The sequence below is a fragment of the Corvus cornix genome, chromosome 1 (genome assembly GCF_000738735.6).
Source record: "Corvus cornix cornix isolate S_Up_H32 chromosome 1, ASM73873v5, whole genome shotgun sequence".
NCBI classification, from domain to species: domain Eukaryota; kingdom Metazoa; phylum Chordata; class Aves; order Passeriformes; family Corvidae; genus Corvus; species Corvus cornix.
This window is the reverse complement of record NC_046332.1, coordinates 76597624-76606884: the sequence shown is the minus strand read 5'-3', so window position 1 is coordinate 76606884 and position 9261 is coordinate 76597624. Positions and strand designations below refer to the sequence as shown.

The 9261-nt window shown below is 40.3% G+C and overlaps 1 long non-coding RNA gene across 1 annotated transcript; it reads right to left on the bottom strand.

The window, feature by feature from the left end:
* Positions 1–1167: 1167 nt before the first annotated feature.
* Positions 1168–3234, bottom strand: LOC109143906. Its single transcript, XR_002044310.3, has 2 exons — positions 3152–3234; positions 1168–2583 (listed from the first exon to the last, which is right to left on the bottom strand). It is a non-coding gene; the product is annotated as an uncharacterized LOC109143906 (long non-coding RNA).
* Between the last annotated feature and the right edge of the window lie 6027 nt (positions 3235–9261).

The following is a 9261-nucleotide window of genomic DNA, read 5'->3' as shown; positions in this document are numbered from 1 at the left end:
TCATGCTCCTATGGAACCAGCAGTACTAGTCGGAGTAAGGAATGGTGCAGGCAGCCCTGGTTCAAGGTTCAGTGCCCAACAGTCCTTATCAATCTTAGACTTGATTTGTCTTGACTAGATATTGCCAATTATGTCATGGTAACTGAGGTAGATAGATATCTCCTTGGGAGGAAAATAATGGCCAGCATCATTTTGACTTCTCATCTAAAATTGAATTTGAACTCAACTCTCTAGAGAAACACAACCACTGCATTAAACAACTGACGGAATTAGTGCTCTCATTGATCCTGCTCGTCATTACAGATGTGTGCATTTCCATCTGCATCCAACTTCTCCACCTTAGGGAGCCAAACTGTGGCCCTGAATGGGCAGAATGTGCTGGCTTTTCCAGCTGTCCAAAACAGTACCAGCCCTGCTGCTTGTGTCACAGTTGCTCTGGGTTCACACTGGTGTGAATAAGTGGAAGTAGAGGTTGGGTGATGGATGAGATGTGGAGGCGATTTCCCCTTATTTGCTTCAGTGTCTCCTTTTAAAAGCAAGTAGAAAGCAGAAAATGAAAACAACAGTGTCAGTTAACATTGATGAATAAGTTTAAAATTCAAGTTTACATTATAAAATGCATATCAGCAAATTTCTGTTTTGCTTTCATTTTTTTGACACAAAGTTTCTGAGAAGAGTGTCTATAATATGGACATAGTTCCTGTCTATCAGATGATGATTGAACATTTAACAGGGCCCACAGCTACAGTATAATGAAAGCTACAGTCAAGTATTCACTGGTTGCATCTAGACTTTCCCACTTGGACACTCTGGAATAAAGGCCTTTAATCACCATGTGATGCATTTACTCACAAAAGATTTGTTACGGGTTTTTTTCTGGAGAGTTTTTTTAAAGACCATTTGGACGTAAAGGATAAAACATACAACATTTCAGGCATATCACATTTTTGTTCTTGATGCTTTGAAATTTTAGGAGGTTTTTTAAAAGGTCTTTATGATCTGACCAATAACATACAGATATGTAAAAGATTTAACTGCTAAAGACTACCTTTCTTTCTGTTTTGTTTAATTCCCCTTATCCAGAATAGCAGATAATTTTTAAGAGGATTAATCAAAGCAGACATTGATTAAAATGTATGAAAAGAAAGTTTCAGAAAACTAAAAGGAACATTTTTACTCTATCAGTTTATTCACGCAAACTGACTCTGTGACAGATAAAGAGGACAGGAGGTAGATGAGCAGAGAGGAAAGAACAGCAGCCTTGGAGTGATGACAGAAGGTGCTGGAAGGGTCCGAGACTGTCAGCACAATGCAGGAAGGGAGTGGAGGACAGCATAATGATATCCCTTCCTGTGTGCAGCTTGTGTGAGGGCCCTGATGGATGTGAGGAGTGAGGCTAAGAAGACACAATACTGGTGAGCTGTAAAAGGGAGGTGGATCATCAAATAAGCCCAGGAGTCTGAGGAAGAGAAACTGTATCATGGAATCACAGAATGGCTTGTGTTGGAAGGGACCTTTAAACGTTATCGAGTCCAACCTCCCTGCTGTGGGCAGGGACACCTTTCACTAGGTTGCTCAAAGTCTCATCCAGTCCTCTGATAATCTTCTTGTCCCTACTCTGGACTCACTCCAACAGATCTATGTCCTTTATGTAGCAAGAAATTTCTCTGTATTCCTCTCAGGTTACCAGTCCTTGCTTCCATCCTCTGTAGGCTTCTTTTTTGTGTTTGAGATTGTCCAGGAGCTCCTTGTTTATCCTTGCAGGTTTTCTGCCATTTTTGCCCAACTTCCTTTTTGTTGGAATACATTGCTCCTGAACTTGGAGGAGGCGATCCTTGAATATTAACCGTCTTTCTTGGGCTGCTCTTCCCTCCCGGGCTTTATCTCATGATTCTCTATGCACAACCTTGAAGAGGACGAAGTCTGCTCTCCTGAAAGTCCAAGGCTGTGAGCTTGCTGTGTGATCTCCTCCCTGTCCTAAGCAGTGACCACTTCATGGTCACTACAGCCTGGGCTTCTCTTGAGCTCCCCATTCCCCACCAGTCTCATCTTGTCGGTGAGAACAAGGTCCAGTGGCTGGAGTAGCTGGAATTCTTTTGTGCTGCTCTCCAGGTGCTCTCCTGCTGACCTGCAATCACTCTCTGGACTCTGGGCGTCTACTGCTGGCCCTGTCATCAAACTGGTAGGAGTGGGATGGATTGGGTTCTTCTCCCCCAGCAACATTATTTTTTCCTCTTTATCAGCTTGGCAAGCCTATGGCTGAAGATGCTCTTGTCCCTCTCTGACATATGGACTCCATGAGCCCCCAGTAGAATGTTTAAGTTGAGTATCATTTAGTACTAGTGTTGTTTAAGTCCTTAAAATTAGTTAATTTGTTTATTCCTGTTCTTTCTCCTTATTAGATTATTTCAGTCTTCATTCTGAGGTTGCAAAACTTATTTTGAACATTCAGGAAAAACCTATTCATAATTCTAATAGACCTTAATTATAGGAAATTAAATGATCCTCCAAACCTCATATAGACTTCTCTTTCCTCAACATGCTCTTCTCACTGAGGCAGTGGCATGGCAAACATAGTGTTGTCTGTTAATAAAATGCACATAGATAAAAGACATAAAATTAACATATCACAAGATTATAAAATCACAAATTCTATTCAGTCTTCTGTTCCATTTGCCTTCCTGTCAGTTATTAATTTGACCTCTGCAAATATTCTTTGCAGTACGTCACATGGTTATAAATCAGCAAAGCCTTCAAAATTGCAGTCAAATCTCCAAAATACTAAAATAGCCATATAGTGTAAAATCAAGCATTCAGCTGCTGGTAATGCAATTAAAAATCTATTGGTCTCCACAGGCTAAGAGAGTAGAATTTTGCTGAAGATTGCATGGCAAGCATGGAGCACAGCTGGAGCAGGATGCAGTTTACATGACCCAGAGGTTCCCCACATCTAGAGACACCTTCTATCTTCTTGCCACTTGTTGCCACATTTTCTTTCATTCCTGATTTATAACTTCAGTGTTGTTTATGGTAACATTTGTAAATTTTAGGCAAGTCAAACAAAGGGATAGGTGATATATTCCTCAGCATAGGAAATCTGTTGGAGAGGGACCAAATGAGGATCACAGAGATGATTAGAGGGCTGACCCACCTCTGCTATGAAGACAGAGATGAGGTTGTTCAGCCTGGAGGAGAAAAGGTTCCAGGGAGACCTTACAGCAGCCTTCCAGTGCCTGAAGGGGACCTATAAGAAAGATGGGGACAAACTTTTTAGCTGGGTCTATTGTGATAGGACAAGGGATAACGGTTTCAAACTAAAAGTGAGTAGATTTAGATAAGATAGAAGATTTTTACAGTAAGGGTGGTGAAACACTGGCACAGGTTGCCCAAAGAGGTAGTAGATGCAACATCGCAACATTCAAGGTCAGGTGGATGGGGCTCTGAGCAACCTGATCTAGTTGAGGATGCCCCTGCTCATTGCAGGAGGATTGAACTGGACAGCCTTTAAAAGTCCCTTTTGAACCCAAACCATTCTATGATTTTTAAGACCTGTGTAGCTTACTGTTCATAGACTTTCCTATCCACAAAAGAGACCATCAATATTTTAACTGGAAAGTAAGTGGCAGAAGTAAGATTGCTCTTCTTTATCACCCACACATGAAAAATGAGTGAAAAAACTCCAGCTGCAAGTATATGCCATCTACTATCTAGACCACGGAGGAGCCCTGCAAATACCACCTATGGGTGCTATTTGTGACCGCAGGTGGGTTCTGTCCAGAGGACAACAGGCAGAAGTGATGTTTCATTTGGCACGCCTGTGCTGAAAAGCAGTGATATGGAGGGCTGGCTCTTGGGTGTGTCAAGGCAGAGACAAAACTGTAGCTTCAGTTCCTTGTAATCCGATGCCCACCAGTCCACGAACACCACCAACAATTTACCGCAGTTTAACCATTTGCTGCTTCTCAAGCGAACCACCATAAATGATGTGGGACATACCCTCAGCCTGCAGCAGAAACAAGGTGGGGTGTTCCTGGGAAAACCTACACAGAAGGAAACTGCTTAACAAGCAGATTGTCAAACCTGGTGAGTCAATCCCATTCCAGCCCCTGCCCTCGGACAGCCCCTTATGGCAAAAGAAAAGTCTCTTCCAGATCCTCAGGATCCATACAGTGAGTGCAAAAGGCATCTCCACTTCTCACCTTGCAAATCAGTCCTGGTGACCTCTTCTTAAATTTCTGCTAAATCCAAGAACAGTGGGTATAAAGCTGTAGATAGGCACCTGCAGGTGCAGATATTCCTCTCCCAATCTGCCTGGAGGCTCTCCACGTGGATGCTGTTACCAGCATCCCTCTTTGCCAGCACATTTTTCTATTCATCTTCCTTTAAAAAGTGTTGCAGAGCAGTTAACAGCTTCATGAGGAACTGTTGTCATTGCTAATGTTTAGGGATTAGAAAATGTTAGTTCCGCGCAAATTATACTTAATTAGTGTAGTAAGATAATAATTATTTTTCATTAATAGAGTCCTAAATCTTTGAAAGCCTTAAATACTGTATATCTCATTATGCTACACAGTACAAAACCAGTGAAACCCTTTCATTAATTCATTAATGATTAGTTGGAAAAGCAATATGACAGATTATTTTACATGTTACCAAGTACTATTAGTACACTCATATACACAGCTTAATTTAGAACTTCAATATTAGAGTTTTAGTTCTTCAACCATGGAAATTGAGTAGAAAATTACTATGAAGATAAATTTTCATTTGATATTTTTTTTCAGCCACACTTTCTATCATGTACTACTTCTTTTTTACAATTCACACAATAAGAAAAAAAATTTAAATATGTCTTTAACATGGAGGATTACTTTTTTTTTTTAACTAGGTATCATTTAGTTAATGGATGTCCAGTTAGGCAAAATGTCAAAATCACAGTGCCATACTTTTGAAAGCAGTGAATCCTCTCTCAACTCAGCTGAAAGACCAGGCAGTTAAAAGTGCAAGTCATAAGCAACTAAATCAGACCTTCAGTTACGGACTTCTCCACTTTCCTAAGGAACAAATGCCAGGAAAATAAGGTTGAGTTTCATGAAAGTAAGTTAACGAACATCATCTTTTTGGAGAGAGAAAGAGAGAATGAGAGAAAGCATGAGTCTTGTTCTCTTCACACTTTTGTCTCAAGAGCAGACAAGGAAGAACAGCTAGAAGCAGTCAGGGTTGGGTCAGGCAGATAGAACCCTGAAAGCACCTTTATCACCCTGTGACTATTCTCTGTAGGTCAACACCTCAGATACAGACCCTTGTTTGGATAGGAGAGCTGGGACCACCGTGCTGTGTGGTGGGTGCTCCCACAGCCTGGCTCTGACTCTGTTACCCCTCCGTGCGTGGTCAGACTGTTCAGGACATTGAGTCTAATTTAACTGGAGTTATCACTGCACATAAAAAGTGGATGACTGAAGAAAAAGTCACACATATTTCTGCCTGAATGCACTCTTGCAGCAAAACAAGCCAAGATTACATGCACATGCACTGTTGCTCTACTTTTGTGAGCTGCACATGAAATACAGAGAAAATGTCTTTAAATGAAGGCTCTGGAAACATCTGTTGGCAAAGAAGATATTTTGCAGGACATTCTGCAGTAAATTCTGTTTGGTGGAGAGGACTTTTGTTCTACTCTTAAAATGGAAGGAGAAATTCACAGATCACCTCCTCTGCTTAAAGATATGTTAGGGGGGAAAGCACAGAAGGATACCTGTCAGCCACCAGATATTTCCTCCATTTCTTATCCCTTCAAGGTTTTGGGTAGTCTTTGGTGGTTGAAGGGCTCTACTCAGGTGTACCTACACTAAATGGAGAGCTCCTGCTATCCATAAAAACTTTGTCAAAATATAGACTTTCTCTTTCACAAGGAAGTCCATCCTTTGAAATGTGCTTTGGTCACATTGCAATACCAAGTCAGGGAGCTGTTATTATACCTGTGCCAAATAAAAAACAGACAACCAACCAAATAAAAAACCCTCAGCAACTTTTAAAAACATTACCATTATTTAACTATTTATTCTAATCTTTTCTAATGTTCTATTCAAAATTTTAATGTTAATACAGGAAATCACAGAAAAAAATGAAATCAGGGCTTGGTACTGTAAATAAGAAGTTTCAACACTTTCACATGGAAAACTCTGTCAAAGTTTTGTGCCAGCAAAAAATTTGCAAATTCCTCAAGTCTACTGTCCAGTAGAAAGGTCTTGCATCAGAAATGTGTTGTATTCATGAAGTTACCCAGAACAAGCAGTTTCACATGCTCTAATGAGCTGTATGTGAAGACAGTAGACATGCACTTAACCAACAAACAATGTTTTTCTCCACCCCATACTCAACAGAATGCAAAATAAATTCCATTATTTGCTTCATTTGCATCTTTTGAGGACAGTAATATATTGTAAGCATTATTAGTGCTTTACATTGACATCTGTCTGTGGAAGGACTCAGAAGTTAGTCTTACCACAGGGTGTAAATTGTCACTGACCCTCTGGAAAGAAAGTCCCAGACTGCGGCAGGGAACATCAGGAGTGGGGATGTCCCTGCAGGCCAGCCAGTCTTTGAGAATCTTTTTTAATGCTCATTGTAAATCCTGAAGATGTACAGAAAACTTCAGTTTCTGTGATGCATTCGAAACCACAGGAATATATTTAACACATTAATAAAAGGGAAAAAAAGCCAAACAAACCCTAGGAACAATCCAGTTCCTGTCATCTCTCTTGATTTTTCACTTAGTAGACTTCTTTATGGATTAAAAAACTTTTTTCTTCTTCTTCTTGTAAAGAGTGTTCATTGAAGCTTGGCCAATAGATGGTATCACCCTTTCCAAAGTCTATGCTATGGGAGGCCTATGGAAGCATATCTGCTCAAGGCATTCATGCAAATTATTACTTACTGCCCTATATGCTCATAAATTAATAGCTTCTCTGTGGATGAAAAACAGAAATTAGACAACCATTAAGGTTGAACAATGTATAAAGAATATTAAATATTAATATATGAAATGAAAAAATATTGCAAGAGATATGAATAGATATGCCAGAAGCATAACAAGCCAAACCTAGGAATGTAAATAATAAAAACATGTTTTCAGCTAGATATTCTGGATGGTTTAGTATTCAAATTAAAGTTTGTTTTCCCATTCAATAAAAACAAAACAAAAAGTATTTACCGTTGTTGCCTTATTTGCATGAGAGTTCATTTTCCTCCTGTGAACAGAAACAGATCTTTAAGCGGAGGCGAATCAGGATGGAAAGGCCACTTTCTCATCGGTGTGTTTTTCAAGGAGCGTTTCAGTGAGGTGTGGATGGCAGCTCTGCAAGTTCAGGAGCAAGAATACCCCTTACAATTTAAAGTGTTATTTGAATGAATAATTGCAAAGCTAGCTTGTGCATTTTAATGACTTGTGTCGGCAGCAACGATAAAATTGAAATGGAAATTGGATGAAGTGTTTACTTAATAGTAGGATAAGGCTGCCTGTTGCTAAAGTATTGCGGCTGACTGCATGTGTCACTTGTCTCTGGCAGTGATGCTTTTCCTTGGAGCCCTGTCAGAGCTACAGGACCTATCATTTCACACAGCCCATCAGCTGTGAAAAAATCATGTTAAAAATACCTGATTTCTTTATGAATCCAAGTTAATTTTTAAAATCTATTACATCCTGGCCAGCTTCAGCTCATTTCTGCTAATTCTGAATTAAATACTACTCTTCCCAGTCCCTGGGAGAGTTATTGCGAAGCCACTCTATGGATTTTGACCTTAACCATGGATTGCTTCAGCCAGACCTTGATTCAGCCTCCTGTGAGGTCCGTAGGAGTGACAAGTGCACCCATTGTAAACACACATTTAGTGACACATCAGGTGGAGCATGTCCTTGCTCCCATACTCAGTTTTATAGAATTTCATTTAGCCAGATGTTCATTTCCCAGAGCTTGGGCTGGACTGCCTCACAGGGTGCTTTCCAAAAGCTCTAGATCCACTCCTGGCTAAAACCTTGGAGTGAGTCCTACCAACATTCAACAGCCCTGTTTTAAATCGTGTGCATAGAGCTGCAGGGGCTCCACTTCAGTTAGGGTACTAAACTTGGGCTGTTCCCATTCTGGGGTCTGTTTTGTGGGATTCATAGGAATGAGAAAACAGTAGGAAGGAATCTGGTATGTTTGTAGTAGGCAGAAAATGCTTTTCAGGATAGTCCCGAACCAGTCTCATGGACATAGATATCTAAGGATTTCAGATCCAGATGCTTGGTTTACTCAACACACACATGCACAGACACAGAGCACACACACTGGCTCAGAAAGTGGATTAATTACTAAAGCTTTTCATTCATACAGATCACGAAAACACCCCAACATTTGTTTTAAGAAGGAATGCAATTACTTCTGCCTGTAGTTTGAAAAAAATCTGACTCCCGACTCCTTCTCAGTTCTGATTGGAAAAATGTTTAAAAATAACTGCTGTATTTTTATAAAACACAATAACCACACAAGGCAAGGTACCAATCCTTCTAAAGGCACATGATAGTAAAGCCTAGGCTTCAAAGTGCTTGGGGCTGTGTCCAACACTGAGAAAATCCAAAATAACATTGCACAACTGTACTATCAGGCATAGGGTCAATCAGGTTCAGCTCCAAAGGAGGTGGCATCTGTTACCTACCTCATGTTTTAGTAAATAGTCTGTTTTTTATGTGACAAGTGCAAACAGAGATACAAATTAATGGGAAAAGAAAAGCCCCAATTGTCCATTTGTGTCACATTGCAAACTGCTGGGTGAAAAACAGCCCAGCATCATTTAATCATCCTGTTTTCCCTCTCCTTTTTCACTCATTACATTCATTACTGGTCACAAAAGACTGCTCACAAAACAGCTAGTGATTTTAATTTAATGCATCCTTTCTAAAACCTGCAGGGAAATTAAAGGAGGGAGAAACCTGGGGAGGGCTGGGGAGCAGAAGGGGGAAATGGCACATCTGAAGCTTTAAATGCTAATAGTCAAACATTTTCCAAATAGATCTGAGCTGACCCTAAAAACATTGGGAGGGCTTAACTCATTAGTTTGCAAATTGAGTCAAATTGACACAAGGAGTTTCCTTGCAGTGCCTTTAAATCTCTGATGGAGGCTGGTGAGTGACCTCTCAATCTGACAGGCCAACAGTTGCCAAACCATCTCAATATCACAAAATCCAATAAAACAAGCTACCCAGACAGATCACCAAGGGCT